This window comes from Eretmochelys imbricata, chromosome 14 (genome assembly GCF_965152235.1).
Source record: "Eretmochelys imbricata isolate rEreImb1 chromosome 14, rEreImb1.hap1, whole genome shotgun sequence".
In the NCBI taxonomy this organism is placed as follows: domain Eukaryota; kingdom Metazoa; phylum Chordata; order Testudines; family Cheloniidae; genus Eretmochelys; species Eretmochelys imbricata.
In genome coordinates this window covers 42,945,604-42,954,082 of record NC_135585.1, presented here as the reverse complement: position 1 = coordinate 42,954,082, position 8,479 = coordinate 42,945,604, and positions in this window count along the sequence as shown.

Below are 8,479 nucleotides of genomic sequence, written 5' to 3'. Positions count from 1 at the left end.
GGTAAAAGGGGGTTGGATGGTTTTAAACAGGAGCTGTGGGGAGGGTTGGGGGTTATATGGGGGTCTGTGGTGGGGGTGTTGGCTGGGAACTGCAGGAGGGTATTGGGGGGTCTATGGCAGAGGGTCGGTTGGGGGGCTATGGGAGAGGGTTGAGGGACACTGTGGGAAGGGATTAATTGGGGGGTCTATGATGGGGGTTTGGAGGGGAAAGGGAAGGGCGGTGGGGGGCTGGGAGCACAGGCAGCCGTGTGGCAGTGCTGATGGCAGCAGCTGGCTGTGTCTGTCTCCCTCCCTCCCCTGCAGCCCCTTCCCCCTCCCCTCCCCTCCCTCCATCTTACTCCCCACACCGGGGACAGGCCTGGCACGCTGGGCACGCTCAGGATGGACTCTGCCCGCGGCACCACACCGGGCCATGGGGACTCTCCCTGCACGTCCTCCTGCTGGGCAGCCAGCGGGCTCTCACCAAGCAGGAGGCTCGCTCAGATCTGGCAGGGGGTGAACCCCCTCTAGCCCGAGCCCACCCCTGGCAACACCCCTGGCTTGTCCCGGAGCTAGAGAGGATCTTTTAGAAGGAGGCATCCAGCCCTGATTTAAAGACCCAAAATCCACCACAGCCCTGGACAAACTGTTCCAATGGCCAATTGACCTCACTGTCAAAAATGTGCCCCTTCTTTCTCGCCCAAATTTGTCTCCCTTCTGTTGCCAGCCATTGGCTCTCATTTCGCCTTTGTGTAGGAGACTGAAGAGTCCCTGGCAACCATCAATACCCTCCCTGTAGGTACTTCTAGTCAACTCTTTGTGGAAGCTTTGCTCACCGTCTCCCTGTTAAGTTACATAGTTTGAGGTTCTTGAGTCTTTCACTGTAAGGTTGGTTTTCCAGATCCCCAAATCGTTCTTGGAGCACAGGTCAGCACCGCCATGTTCTGCGACGGACACCTGACAAAATTACTGGACTTGGTGACAGACATTGCAGGAAGGGTTATGTCTTTCAGTCATTCAACCCAGATTCCAGTTGCCACGGACATCACAATTTTTACTACGGACACGTTGCCTACCCCTGTCTTGGAGCAACTCTGAACCATTTACCAAGGGATGTGGTGGAGTTGCCATCATCTGGAGACTTTACAGGAAGGCTGGAGTCTCCTTCTAAAAGCTACACTCCAAGTAGGGTCATAATTGATTGACTGTAAATAATGAACACGCCTTTAGAGCAGGTGGACTGAATCCAGGGTCTCCGATGTCCTTGGGGAGTGCTGTACCCCCTGAGGCTCAGAGTTATGGGGCAGCTGTGTCTGATTCAAAGAGAGGGGCTGAGAGCCCCAGTCAGAAGGATGCACCTCCCTCCAGCCAGGATTTAGGTGCTGAACTTTGTGAGGGGGCGGGTTTGGGACACACTCCTGTGCTTAGCATCTCCCAGGGGCTACCTTAGGCGCCTGCCTGCAGAGCATGCTGGCTTTTGTGACTCCCAGTTTTAGCTCTGTAGCTCCCCGTTCATTGTCCAGGGAGCCTGAGTACCTATCTCAGGCATTGTGAACCCCAAGGATGTCCTTGCCGCTGACAAGCTAGGAGTTGCTCCACTCTAAGTTCCTATGTGAATCACAGAAATGCAGGGTGGGAAGGAACCTTGAGACGTCCTCACTGCCCGGGGCAAGATGACCCCAGTGCCCTGCTATTGACACAACCTAAATCAGTGGTTTTCAACCTGGGATCTGCACACTATGTCTAAGGTTTCCAAAGGGGTTTGCATCTCCACTCAAAATTTTTAGAGGTCTGCAAATGAAAAAAAGCTTGAAAACCACTGACCTAAATGATTCTGTATTGGAATGGGTACTGACAGCAGTGAGACAGGATGTGAGAGTGGTCTGCAGCTTTAATGATGGGTAGGGAAAGTATAGGTTAGTTGGTATCATGCATGCAACAGCGAAGGGATTGTTGCGACACAGGGGCCTCTTGGTGCCAACTGGCAAAGAGTTTGCTGTTTACAAGCAACTCCTGTCTCAGAACTGACAAACTCACTACAACTAATACATCTTTTTCAACGTGTTTATCCATAAAGGGTAGCATCCAAGGTGTCTACTGAAAGCTTGTAATGTACTGCTACTCAATTATTGCGAGGTGTACATATAGGGAATAATGTAGCTGTAGTAAAAGTTTTGCCCTTATGGTCTTGGAGTAAGAGTTAGTCAGCAGGGAATCGTGTCTCGGTGATGGCCCATTTAACTGGGAGGGAGTTGTCATCCCTCCCTGGCTCATCTATTATGTAATGTATCGCTCAATTGTCTACCAATCCAGAACAATCAATGGAAAGACAAAGACACTATAAATATCAAAGCCCCGTGGAAGCAAAAAAGACAAAATGACAGTGAGGGGATGGCTCTGTCTGGGAATAAAGACAAAAGACTGATTCCGTACATGACAGGAGAAAGAGACTGCACTCGTTCACTGAGGAGGTACCTGGCCGAGCAGGGGTGCTTTATGAAAGACCAGGTCCTAGCTCCGTGGGGCTTGCAATCCCTGTGACAGACTGAACTTTGGGGTGAGAATCTACTTTATTAGATAGGAAAGGTGACCATGAGTAAGCTTAGGCCCTAGTTTGTGCTTTATGATTTTGTTTTCTATGTAGCCATTTGCTTCTGTCACACATACTTGTTTCTGTGTGAATCTCTGTTCTTTCTTAAATAAATTCCCTTTTGTTTTACTGTGACTGAACTCAAGTGCTGTGTGACAGAGGACCGGGGGCGGACGAGGTAAGGTGAAACTAAGGAACCCAGCGATCGGGGTGGATACAAGAAGGGGACACTTTGAAGGGACTCAGGAGCTGGGGTGCATCGATTGTGAGGCTGCAGGGCTGGTGGAGACCAAAGGAGAGCGTCTGAGCGGCCAGTTGTGTCCGGAGCTCTCACTCAGCCAGGAGAGGAAGGACTCCCTCGTGCTGGAGGCAGGGGGTAACAAGGTGACTCCCAGCTCTGGGCTCCCCGAGAAGCATCATAGTTGTAAAAGTCTGGTTAAATTTTACAGGGCCTGGCTCAGCACTGAGGGCCAGGCAGCTGTAGATATACCTGTCCATTGCTGTGACAAGGCAGAGAGGCAGCGTGTGTATTATGGTCATGGGGGAGGGGCAGCACGCACTGAGGGCAGAGTTAAGGTGACATGGGCTTTTACCTTACCCAAAGTTTGAGTTTTGCTGAACGCAATGGTATGGAAGGGCACGAGCTTTCCCCTCAGCCACACGGTTGCTCTGTGATTCCGCAGTGATCCTCCCCATACTTTGGTTATAGTGAAGTGACTTTCAAACTTTATTCATTGCAGACTCCTAAAAAATTTCCAAGGAAGGTATGCACCCCTCTGGAAATCTTACACAGACTACGGACCCCAAAGGGGTCTGTGGACCACAGGTTGAAAACCACTGGTTTAGTGCAATAGCAGTGCCTCGCAATGTTTGCAGTTGCTACCAGGACTGCCATGGCAAGTTTTAACACAATCTGCATAAGCATGTGAATTTTAGAGCACTTGGAGTCATCCACTTAACAAGAAGGGCTTCCCAACCTTGGCTAGGGCAGAGCTACCCTGGCACTCCATTACTGTATGAAGCAGGGGGAGAATGAGTGGGAGGGGATCCACCCATCTATCTGCAGCAGATTGGGTTCAGAGAGGTGGGAAGTGGCCCACTCATCTCCCTGAGAGGTTCTCAGCTGAAAGAGAACACCCAGGAGGGCTCAATACAGCCTGAAAGCACAGCTCTGAGGCATGTGAACTGCCCCCATTCACTTCAGAGGGGGTTCCTCTCCCCCCACCCCAGGGCTGGAGGGTTTCTGGTGTGTAAAGCACCCCCCTTCTCAGCAGTGTGTCCTCGGTGCATGCCCCAGGCCTGCCTGTTCTCAGCTCCCCCATCCAGAGGGGCAAGGGCTCCCCAGATCCTGGCCCACAGAAAGGCAAGCTCCACTTGAACCTGATTCAGGTAGGAGGAGACTAGAAGAAGGGGTCAGTCCCCCATAGGCAGGCAGGCAGGCAGGGCCCAAAAAATACTGCAGAGCTGTGTGGGGACCATAAATTGGAGTGACCAGGACATCTCTGTAAATGCGCATGAGCTAGCCCTGACCTTAGTACAGACACAGACTTTCACTGCCATTCAGCTGGTTGTGGACATCCAAATCCCCTCGGCACTTTTGAAATCTCAGCCTGATCTCCCTGGGAAGGGAGTGACTCAATGCAGGGACACCTCCTCCTGGCTCGGTCTGGGAATCAATTCTCTCCCCATCTGGTGCCCTCTTCCGTTAGTTGCTTACATTACTACCCTTCCCTATAACTCAGGGTGCTCCCTTCTTGTGACTCAGCCCTCCGGCCAGGTCACGATGTGGTACCCCAGGGTAACGCAGTCCCAGCCGACAAGCTGTCCATCTGCCTTCTCAGGCAGCTTCTGTCCCAACGCCAGGTCCTAGGCCACTTTGCCGGTGGGGGGACCCAGGTACCCTCTGACTAGCACGCTAGGCCTGCTCAGTCTCAGACCCGGTTGCTGCAACCCAGCGCTCTATCTCCTTGCCTTCCCCTGGGTTCACCCCTGGAGCTTCCTCCACACCCCTTTGCTACTTCACTCCTCTAGATCTCTTGTCAGACTCCCTGGCTCAGGGCACAACTCCAGGGCTTCTTTATCCCCCTGGATCTCCTTCTTGTCCCAGGCCAACTCTCTTTCTCTCCAAGGAACAACTGCAGACATTCTGCCTCCCAGCAGCTCATTCCTGCATGGGCTTCCTGGCTTGATAATGCTCACCCAGCTCCTCCCACAGCTGGGCTTCACTGCCATTAGGCCCTATCAAGCCCTGGTTTCCCTCCAGGTGCAGCATCGAAGGTTAATTGGCCCTTCCCAGCCCACATTAACCCACTCAGTGCTTGTGTGGGGTGGACACCCCATCACACCCACATACCCAGTGCAATTTTCTTGAGTTCAAAGTCCTTACAAAGAAAGAGAAGCTTGGCTAAACCCCTTTTGCAGATGGGGAAACCGAGGCACAGAGGAGTCATGTGATTTGCTCATGGTCACCCAGCTGGTCAGTAGTAGGCATGGAAATAGACAGCAGGCTCCCAGCTCCCCAGCCACTGTCTCCCAGGATATAAACACCAAGTTAGTGAAGAAAATGATAGAGCCCAGGATTGTCAAAGGGGCTCACAGGGGCCAGCTGAAATTCCAGGGGAGCTGGGCCTCTATATCCCTCTCAAAGCCCTTTGAAAATCCAACCCTAAGAGAAAAGGAGTACTTGTGGCACCTTAGAGACTAACCAATTTATTTGAGCATGAGCTGATGAAGTGAGCTGTAGCTCACGAAAGCTCATGCTCAAATAAATTGGTTAGTCTCTAAGGTGCCACAAGTACTCCTTTTCTTTTTGCGAATACAGACTAACACGGCTGTTACTCTGTAACCCTAAGAGAGGGGATATTACATCAATGTTTGTGTTTTTTTTTTTTTTTTTGGCATGTGTTTATTCTCCTTGACATGAGACAGGAGAGATTCTCTTGCCGTGAGCACCCTGATAGTGCTATGAACTAAGGTGAATGGAGCGTTAACTCACAGAGATACATGTGTGATTAATTCAAAAGTTGACGTGGGAATATGCAGGTTTTTGGGGGGGGTTTCCCCAAGGTCAGACTGGCAGAGAGCCTGGGGGGTTTTAGCCTTCCTCTGCAGTGCGGGGCAGGGGTCACTTGCTGGCTTGAACTAGTGTAAATGGTGGATTGTCTGTCACTTGAGGTCTTTAAATCAAGATTTGAGGACTTCAGTAACTCAGCCAGAGGTTGGGGGTCTATTCCAGGAGTGGGTGGGTGGGTGAGGTTCTGTGGCCTGCGATGTGCAGGAACGCAGACCAGATGATCATGATGGTCCCTACTAGCCTTAAAGTCAATGTGATCTCCGGGGGGAAGACAGAGGCAGCACCCAGCAGAGCCCTGCTCAGCTGCAAGGGGTGCTGCAGGAGGCGATGGTGACCTTCGGTACAGCCTGGATCCATTTCATTTGAAAATTAATTTCACTGACGCTCTGCTGAGGACAAAAATATTTAAAAAAATAAACAAAAAAACCCAGACAAACCCAAAAGGCTGCTTCATTCTGTGCTCATTAAAATATTCCTGTTAGCAAAGCTCCTTCTAAAAAGAACTCTCTCCAATGAGCCTTGCAGTGTCTGTGAGTGTATGGAGACCGACAGGAGGACACACTGGTCATTACAACTTTGCATGTCTTAATGAGCACTCGGAGAAGGGCTCAGGCCAGCACAGGGCTGGGCCTGGCCTGGAGAACTGACAACCCTCTCGAGGAATTACGGGCCAGCAGCAGAAACAAAGTTACTCGTTGCTTTAATGGGTCCCGCTGCGGGCCATTAGAATGGCAACACTGCCGGGAAATGCCAGTCTCGGTGGCAGTCTCGTGGGGCTGATTAGAACAGAAACTCAGAGGCATTGATTAAAGTTAGACAAAGGAAGGGACGGGTCTGTTTCTATGCAGATAGCCCCGATGGGTAAAGCCGAAGGAGTCAAGCCGTTCATTCCCAGTGCCCGTGACAGGTGATCTCTCCCTTCGTAAATTCCATCAGACCCTCAGGTAGTGAGGGAATGTGATGGGGTGGGCTACAGTGAAACAGACATGTAAACAAACTTCAGTTTCCCACAAGGTTAGCAAAGGCATCACCGCCCAGGGGCAGTGAGCAAAAGGCAATTCCGGGTTTCTAGGCCTCCGTGACTGACGGGCATTGCTGTCCTGCCTGCAACCCCTACCTCTGCCGATGTCCTCGGTCCTAACCCACAGCCCCCTTCTCCCCCACCCCGTTCCATCTCTGGGCTCACACTCACACAGCCGTGCTGCTGCCCCTCCATCCCGACCCGCAGCCCCCTGCGGTCCCAGCCCTGACTCCCTGACAGCTCTGCTGAGGGATCTCAGCCCTGACTGACAATACCCCTGTTGTGCCCATCCTGACGCTGCCCGTACATCACAGCAAGGAGCTGTCATTGCTGCCCTGCCCCAAACACACAGCGCTGACAGTTCCCATCTGTCCTGACCCTCTGCGATCCAAGTCCACCCCCCACCAGAGCTCTGTCAATGCACCACAGCTGTGACCGGCAGCTCTCCTCCTGCCACGCTCCTGCCCTGTCTGCAGCACGCAGGCGAAGGAGCCTGGCCCAGGCCCTGCGTCCTCAGAGCTCTGGTATTTCTGTGGAGTTCTGAGCTCCGGCAGCCCCTGCCAGGCCAGGCCCAGGCCAGAACTGAGCTGTCTCCAGGCATCACAAAGCAGCTTGCACTTCTCCCCCCTCACCCACCCACTCTCACAGAACAAGTGTCCTTCCTTCCGAGAGGGCGCAGAAGGGAAATACGCATCCCGCCCCACACCCGAGCGAGAGAAGAGGACAGCAGGGATGCATGCACCTGCACCCACACACTGAGCAGGCCTCATTCCCTCCAGCAGGGGACAACAACAAAACACACACACACAAATACACAGCAGATCCCACAGCCTCCGGCAGGGGGAACACCCTCACACACATACTGTCCCTGATCCACAGGATCCATGCTGCGCCCCCAGCTTTGGAACAGTCCCTTGGTGGATCCCCTTCGATGGGCCAGACCTCCAAGAGGTCTCACTCTCCCCTCAGGGGAGGCCACGTGGCCTCACCACCTCCTGGACTGACCCTCTGGGGCTCCAGCCCCCCTGCTTCATCCCGTGAGTTCTGTCCAGCGGAGCCAGACTCCTGAGAGAGACGTGTCCACTGTGCAGGGTCCCGGGCGCCTCCCCCAGGATTCGCGGTGACATTCGGGCAGCGTGTGCAAAACAGCCGGGTTTATTAGTCATGTGGACACAGCCTTGGAAGCTCTTAGGTTAGCACAGAGAAATGAAGGTGAAAACATCGTCTGTTCTGGTCAGCCCGGGGCCCCGCCCAGCCGCAGTGAACCCCATGTCCAGGCTGTGTCTGTCGAACCTCTGTAGTCAGTTCCCAAGAGAGAGAGCGTCCAGAAGTCACCTCTGAACCCCCAACTCACCCCTTTCCAGTCCTCCGTTCTCCAGCTGGCAGGTGGGTGTCTTGGCTCAGCTTCCCTGCGAGAAGGGGGGAAATCCAGGCAGCCCTGGCATTGTCTCCCTGGCCCCCTTGTTCATCTGGGTCACTTTCAACCAGTTCCTTAACGACTCTTCATGCCACCCAGACAGGGAGCTGACAGGCACACTCCTCTGTCTTTTAGCCTTTCCTGAAAACACACGGAGTCCTTTTCCCCGCACTGGGTAACCACGTGCCATAGAGGGGAAACCGAGGCACATAGCGAGGTCGTAAAAATATTACCAAAAATTCCCCCTTCCTCACATATACATACAATATATCACCAAAAATGTTAAACTTCTGTTATAGTTCTGGGTCTTCATAGTGTGAATCAGAATTCACCTTCCGTGACTTAAGTGGGGCTAATGCATTGGGGCACCTGAGACCCTGATTTGTCTCCAGAGGTCAG